Genomic DNA, 8,201 nt, shown 5'->3' on the forward strand with positions numbered 1-8,201 from the left:
TTGTGTGTGTACTTCCGTTCGGGGTTCATGATGTAACAGGAACCCCGATTCATCGTCCCATGACCTTTTTTCAGTCTGCCGTTCAAAACTCATGTTCATCGCTCACTTTAGTGCGAAAGGTTAACTGTCCCTTTTATTTATTTATTTATTTTAAGTGGAGTCACACCTTCAGTGGCTTCCTGCTGTTATACCCAGTGCGAGACAGTGTTCGATGCATGATGCGTTCGAATACTCCACTCGTAGAGGACAGCCATTTGATCAACTAGCTGATGTCTTACTAGATTTTATGCGATCATTTTTCAACTGTACAGGGGAAATGGACTCATAATTTAATCTAGCTATTTCGAAAGAGAATATATAACACAAATCTTAAATAGGACATGACTTGGGTTTAATTCTCATACTTGAGCTATTCGGAGAAATCATTTCAAAATAAAATTATATTATCAAGATATGAAACATTTTTAGAATATTAAAAATAATTAAACTATTTAAAACGCGGAATTATATTTTATAAATAAAACATTAACTATGAAATCAATTACATTGGTAAACCGTGTAAACGTACACATGACGTCAAAATTTGGTTTCTTCTCAAACAACTTAGTTATTTGCCTACAGTTAAAATGCAAACATTTAACCTGTTTATTATTACTATACATTTAGAATCAAACCCCCATAAATTTGTTCAATGAAAACTACAGTGAAATGTCAAATCCTCAGCAGAAAACATGAAGCAATAAAGAGAATTCTAATCAGTAAAGACACCTTCGTTACCAGATATTATACAGGAGATATGTCCTATTAAAAGATAATATTTTACTGTTCTCTATTATTTTTTGTATATAGCTGATACAAAGCGAAAATAATGTGTGTTTGTTGAGATATTCAGTAAAAATTATTATCACATCTTGGAGCATCCAAAAATCCTTGCCACTGTTGTGTTTGAGAGTTGGGCATTTTGAATTCATCGATTTAATAATAAGCATCGTTTATATAAATAGTAGAATGCAGCATAACTGAGATGCTAAAACCTTCCAATAATACATGCTTGAGGCTATCCAGAAAAGAGCAGTCCCATTAATTGATACTTCCCCCATCTCGTGCAGATTCATTCTGGTTCTAACAAACGTTCTATTTCCCAAAACTGACCAGCATCATTTCCCCACTTGCTTCGAAGACTTCAAAAATACGAATAACTGCCAGTCAACATTATTTTACTGTGCAAACTAGCCTAACCAAACTTCTTTCTCCCCTTTATTTTATCTACCTTTATTCTTTGGAATGGTCTTCCTTACTTTATCGTCCCCAAAGACTACAGTCCTCTACTTGTTCTAAAACACATTGACAGATTCCCACTTTCCCCCTAACGTCATCCCCCCACACGCCACTGGTGAGCTGTTCATTTTACAACCTTTCCTGCATGGCGTTGATTTAAAAACATAATACAAGGGGTCGTCTTCTTTTGTGATAGGGGGCAGGTAGTCTGTTAAATTACACATACTATGAAGAACCTTCAAAATAACCTCACGTAATCCACACACGAGTCCCAATTCGAACGTGACAAGGTTTCTATCAGTTTCGTAAACGTGTCACATTTTTAGCAATTCAAAGAAAACTTCGATAATAATACTTTTCAACTAAATCTAAACTGTTGCTTCTTTATCTAATACTTTTTAGTTAATTATGATTTTCATTTAATTAAATATAAGCTAAAACCAATTTAAGCACTGATCGTTCATTTTTATTCTTTCCCTAAATAAAACACCAATTTTAACTAAACACAGCATTTTTAAGAGTTAAGTCAGAAAAACAACACGGAAATATTTTGAATTTTCCAGATTAAAAACATCGCAGATCAACATATTTTAAAAAATATTAAAAAAATCTGAAAAAATAATTATTTTCTTATTATCTGAAAATGTAACGATGTAGATATCTTTATCAGTAAAAATATCCATATCGTTCAGATAAATTTTAGTTCCGTAATGTCAAACTGTGGTTATTGAAGTTACACAATTGAAAAGGTTAAATTTTTCCTTCTTTTTTTTTTTAATACAACAATAATGCAGGATCTGAAGTAATGTGACATTTAGAGAAAGGAGGTAAAAAAGTTCTACAAAAAAAAAAAAAAATGACGAACCATTATGAAAGATATTTCAGAAATAAATACATTCATACCATAACGCTATTTAATTTTTCTTTTAAAATTTATATACTTTAAATTTATATTTAAAAGTTATTCAAAACTCAAGGTTTATATTTAAAAAATACAGCAGACAACTCGCTCTACAGTTAACGCAATCTTGAATGTCATTTCCTTCTTACGACATACGCAGCAAAACAACAGGTATTTTACGTATAATTAAGTGATAATACGGTACATGCTTTTCCAGAAGTATCCTTCATTGGTGTATTTTAATATTAAAGAACTAAAAATTAGCAGTTTCGCTCATCAACAGAGTTGCATAGTTTTTAAAACTCGAACTTTTGTGGTGTTTACATAAGTAGTTTATTAGCGTCTGCATGCAAAAGAATGTGCACGTCCCTTGTTAACTACATGGTAGAGGAGTACAGAGTTGACAATTCGTCGCCTGCAAGAGGTGATTGCACTTTTCAAGGACAAGTGTCTGTAGCGGACAAGTTTCCCCATTAAAAACAAATAAATAATAAATAAAGCATGTAAGTGTCCGCCCACATTATTTTCATTCATCACTGACCGGTTCACGTTATCGTTTTAAAAAGCTACCAACCCCACAACTGAATTCCAATATAAAACACCGTGCGTGACGAACTTTGAGGGAGTTACCCTAAAAATGAGAGGCACACTGCCAGGAATGTCTAAGCGAACTTTTGGTCAGTGTCATCTGCAGGCAATGACCCAGTTTGCAGTTCATGATTGACAGAACTCAGGAAGATATCGAAATTTTGCTCAATAAAGTCCACCCCCCTTAACAAAGGTCATCCAGAAGTTCACGAGACATGCTAATAGTTATTTCCCACACCTAACACGTGCTATCACGAAGCTAGTTACACGATCGCGCAACTTGACCGAACATAAGAGAAGATATGCAAATAAGTAACTGGGGCAGGGGGGTAAACTTACCAATGCACGTCAAGAATCTCCAGAAGAGGTGGTTCTTCTTTGCCTCTTGCCTTACTCCCTAACCGACATGTGTTCAGCCCAGGCTTCCACCGGTTACAACCGTGATTCATGCGTTATTTTCGCGTCTGCTTCTCCGCATCTTCGCGAGAGACCCCTAGCAGCCCTCTGCGGTAACTGAAGAAAATATCTTTCTCATTATTCTCACTCCAGGGCCAAAAACCATGGCAATGCAGTACCACTAACGTACTGCTACGATATTTCCGTCTCCTCTTTTCTTCGCCGCCCTCTCTACTCCCCCCCCGCCCCTTCTTTAGGCAGTGCGCAGAGAGGAGAGACACAATTATTGACGGAGCCGGCGACTCGCCCCCTCTTGTTGGGGGACGAGTAGCCGGTGTGTGTGTATATGTGTGAGTCACGTGATAAACCATTACTGTGCTCGCCCTCTCTCTTTTGCAGCTAGACAGCTGCGCTATGCATGAAGTGCAGATGCTGACAGAATGGCGACTTTATCAATGGATTAAGGGGACATGTGGTTATTGATCCCCCCCCCCCCACACTCTCTGTTTGCTACAAACGGGAGTGGTTACGACACTCGCTCAACACCTGGTTCATTCATTTGGGTTTTGTAATATAAGACCAGAAATGAAGTGGACTATATTTTTAGCAGCAAGAAGTTACATTTTGTAAAAGAATGCAGTTGAATACGCTATTGTTCTTAGTGTTCTGATTGGAAGGATAAAAACACCACTTCTATGAGGTAGTCATCAACTAACAATAAAGCTTTCTCTCGTGATAAAAGTCAATGATAATTGTGGTCGCTGAGTATGCTGTTTGATGTATTCGTTTGATAATCTCCCATTGTATTCTACATAATACAATGGGAGATTATCAATAAGTTACTGATATCAGATTTTTCTCCCCTCAAGGCAGCTATGACATACAGCATACGATTGACGTAGCGGTGAGATGCGTATACTAATTATAATAATATAAAATATATAATTATAAATAATATATAATAATATAATTATAAAAATCATAATAAATTGTCAGTTTAAAAAATATGGAAAGAAACAAATATCGAAATAAAAAAAAATGAAATAACGCGTACTGAGTTTAAATATCTATGAAAAACCAACTTGCGAAATTTTGATGTCTGTTTGCATAACAAAATTACCACAATCAATATTAATCTTTTAATTCTACGTTTTTATATAAACAAATTGAGATTCATTAAAAATTGTCTTTACGTCAGCGATGACGCGAAGTGTCTTGCGATCTTAGTGCATGTGCACACAGTTACATAATTTCGTAAAATTTTTCTGTTGTATGGTTTTCAGCCGGCTTCCACTTTTAATAATGAAAATAAAATCAAAACTAAAATACGCTCTATAATATTTACATCATACATAAGTGATTAACTAGTGCTTAGATCTTATGAAAACGAGACCTCAATTCTCGTCTATCTTGATCAGGAAAATAAGTGGGGGTTTAATAATCAGTTAGACTTGTGTAAATGTTTTCAGAATATATGGTTAGATTACGGAGATTACAATTTAGGTTACATTTAGGTTTATGACAATACGATGGATGGCCATCGTAAAACTCGCTCGGTTTGATATTATTACTAACCTGGATCTTTGTCAGATATGTTTAGTCTGTACTAAACTATTATAAAGTTTGAAAAATGTTTTTTAAAAAAGTAGCTCCAACTACTTTTTTTTTTATTTTTAAAGTCTAGTATTTGTGATGCGATGCCTTCTGCAACATTTTGAATGGGGTTTGCCTTTTTCAATAACGTCGTGTTGCTGATTGTGGTAAATTTCATTTGGAGTGATGACCAAAGATTGGTGTTTCTTTTTTTTTTCAGAACAGAAACCAGTTTGATGGAAATCGGTTGTCCCATTGACCACAAATTGAAACAAAATATTATGTTAATAGATTTTTCTTATGATCATCATTCCTTGAAAAATTATGGCGTTATATAACAGCATGAAGGTGCCAAGGTACAGAGACAGATGTAATACATATGAAGCACAGTTGAAGTATTTTGATAAAATAATAATAATAATAATAATGGTGTGACTTAATTTTCCTGAACAGACTGATTCTCTATTTTGTTGATTTTAAATGACATCATTTGTAAAATAAAAAATAAATGAATAACGGATTCACTGATAGTTTGTTTTGAAAATTTGGCCTTTGGTGAGAGGGCAATCTTTTTCCCATTGTCTTTGACAGAAATATGAATGTATTCTGTATACATATATGAAATGCATGAAAATCGTATAAATGTGATACATATTTCAGAATAACCATAAAATTTATTGCCTTTCGTGTTATTAGCATACCATAAGTATAACAATGGATGGATCTTAAGCACTTTCTGTAACACAAAAGGAAAGAATGGTTTCCACAGGCGAATCCAAGCGAATGAATAAATCAATAGTGTAAGGTAGAAAAACAAAGGCGTTCAGAGTACATATATTTCCAATGCCTGAATAATAAATACTTATACAACATAGAATGGGAGGAGAAGAAAAACATTTTTAATGTAATAACATAATTTTGAAACTATTTATAATGCATCTGAACAAGATTACGAGAGTATCACGAGTCCACCCAATTTACTTTTGTCATATTGTAGAGTGCGTCCTTCATTGATATTAATACGTTATCTAGTACCAACAATACTGTAACATTAATGATTGCAGCGACATCTTACAAGAACTACAGCCAAGATGACAACACAGTTGGAGCCACTAGCTTGTAAGGCATATATAATTTATGGAGTTTCGGGAGAACTTTAGAATGTTGATATGTGTTGGCAAAATTAAATACATCAATAAATATTATTCATTCTAGAATGGTGTCGCCTGTTTACAAAGAAGCCAATCTTAACACTTTTAAATGAAATTTTTGGTCTAAGCATCTTAACATATTTTATAATGTTATTAAACACTTTATAATTTTGAGAATTTTTAGGTTCATCGGACAACTACTGAAAATAAATAGACTTTTTTTTTTAATGATCGTATGATTTAAAAAATATGGCAATCTGGGTATTGTTAAGTACAAATGTTCAACTTTTCCAAATGGAAGTAATTTTATCTGACAATAAGATGCAAATTTGTGATAGAGGATGAACATCCAAAAGTCCATGAAAAAAAAAAAAAGTGCAGTCTCATTAGGATGACAATGTATGAGTTTCTAAAAGTAGTCTCGCAAAACTGTTTCAATGTTTCAAATACTTTACAGTAGTCATGATCATTTTTCTTATGCTCAATGACGATCGATGTCTTAAACTTTTGTTCGTATGAATGACTGCAGTCTAGATCCCCCCCCCCATCTTTTGTTCTCATTTTCGAGACATTTTAAATTGTCTAAATCATTTTTAAAAAGTGCATAAAGTTCTTTTTCTTTAACGGTTCGTTCTTTTTTCACCCCTACAAGTTACGCTGCTTTTATCTTTTGTATCCACTTGAAATTTTTGCATTTAACATTTCTTCTATAGTTTTACCTCTTTTTTTTTTTCCATATCTATATTTTCCTTTATTACTTATGTTCTTTGCATAATTACGCATAATATACTACATTCTTTCCCCCTTCTTCTAGTATTGTTTCTCTCCTTTATAATTTTACAGAATCACTCTTCCCATTTCGCGCGCGCACACGCACATACACACATTATGAGTGGGGTTTGATAGGATTCTGATTTATGTTATCTACTCGATTTTCGTTTTTTGAGTGGGAGCTTTAAAGTTACTGGAGGGACAACGTTTTTTTCAGTTTAAGTTGAAAATTAAGTATAACTAAAGATGGCGTGTAGAAAACATTTAAATTCACCATCTTTGAGCAATTCTTTATCATTCAGCTCGCGCCGATAACTTTTACGCGCGCATACTGGCATAGAACTCCATGATAATCCGTGCACAAAACCTACTTCCGAAATGTGAAGAGCATGAACGATTCTAGGTTAAGTAATGGTAATAGTGATAGATGTATGAAGAGATAGCATGCTAAGCAAGCATCCCTTGCCATGCTTAGCAAGACAAATTTCACTTCAATTTACACTGGACTTTTTTATCTTCAAAATATATACAGGTTATTTCAAAAAAAAAAAAATAAATAAATAAAATAAAATAATAAACAAATGCATATCGTTATTAACGCCATCTTACCACATGTCCCAATTAAATCACTTAACATAATTATAATAATCTAAATGCCTTGATTTTATCTTCTAATGTTTGAAGATGCAAACCATTCTGGAGCATCAAGTAAAAATAATTCGACGCCTTCTTTTAAATTAAGTTTATATGAATTGAGCTCCATGTTAAAATTACTGTCTTATGGAAGATATCGCATTTTCAACCCCTTGTGATCGTCCTGAGGTATTCACATTCTTTGGATGAATTATTTTTCTTCCAATTGCGACTGATCGAATCATGGTCCCAAGAATCTTCCTCTGAGAAAACAAACCGGCCAGAAGCAACTTACAGACATTATACGCTGGCCTCACTGCCTTAGTTGCTTCGACTGTAGTTCAAAATAACCGCAATCTCTAGTCGTATTCAACATCTCTAGACTGGATTCAATTCACCAGTAAGCAACTCCTTCACATTGCTAAATGGACAATAAGAATCGACTTAATAGGTTGGGGTTATTTAATTATACTGACTACGTTTTCCAGGAGGGAGAAAGAGAAAGAGAGAAATGTTCTTCCAAGACCGTCATCTCAGCTTCATTATCGATCAAGGAGATGGCCTACATCTAGAGTATTCTCTACATAGCAGAAACTAAGTCAGTGTTGATTCCTGCCTACTCCGGAGAGATTAGACATTTTCAGTTCTCAGTATGCCAGAAAACAATCCTATCTAATGAAAGACATTACTGTCAGAGTTAACTTAATAATTTGATAAATATTAAATGATTTAAAGATCACTAAAACGCGCATTTCGTTTAATTCTGATTTTGCTTTACAGATCCAGCACACAAGTTCCGTATTACTAATGACTTATTTGATGAATGCCAAATGACTGTGCGTTCGATTTATGGTGATGAATCATCAAGAAAGATAACTTAGTTAAATACT

The 8,201-nt window shown here is 33.9% G+C and overlaps 1 protein-coding gene across 1 annotated transcript in view; it reads right to left on the reverse strand.

Moving 5' to 3' along the window:
• The window catches only part of LOC150095487 (uncharacterized), a 50,607-nt gene extending 47,397 nt beyond the window's left edge, over window positions 1-3,210 (reverse strand). The window contains exon 1 of the mRNA XM_090410691.1: window positions 3,107-3,210. The gene's annotated coding sequence lies outside the window, so the exon portion shown is untranslated. The remainder of the gene's footprint in view (window positions 1-3,106) is intronic.
• Between the last annotated feature and the right edge of the window lie 4,991 nt (window positions 3,211-8,201).

Source organism: Typopeltis vanoorti, chromosome 20, assembly GCF_054136105.1.
Source record: "Typopeltis vanoorti isolate ZY-2024b chromosome 20, IOZ_Tvanoo_1.0, whole genome shotgun sequence".
NCBI classification, from domain to species: Eukaryota; Metazoa; Arthropoda; class Arachnida; order Uropygi; family Thelyphonidae; genus Typopeltis; species Typopeltis vanoorti.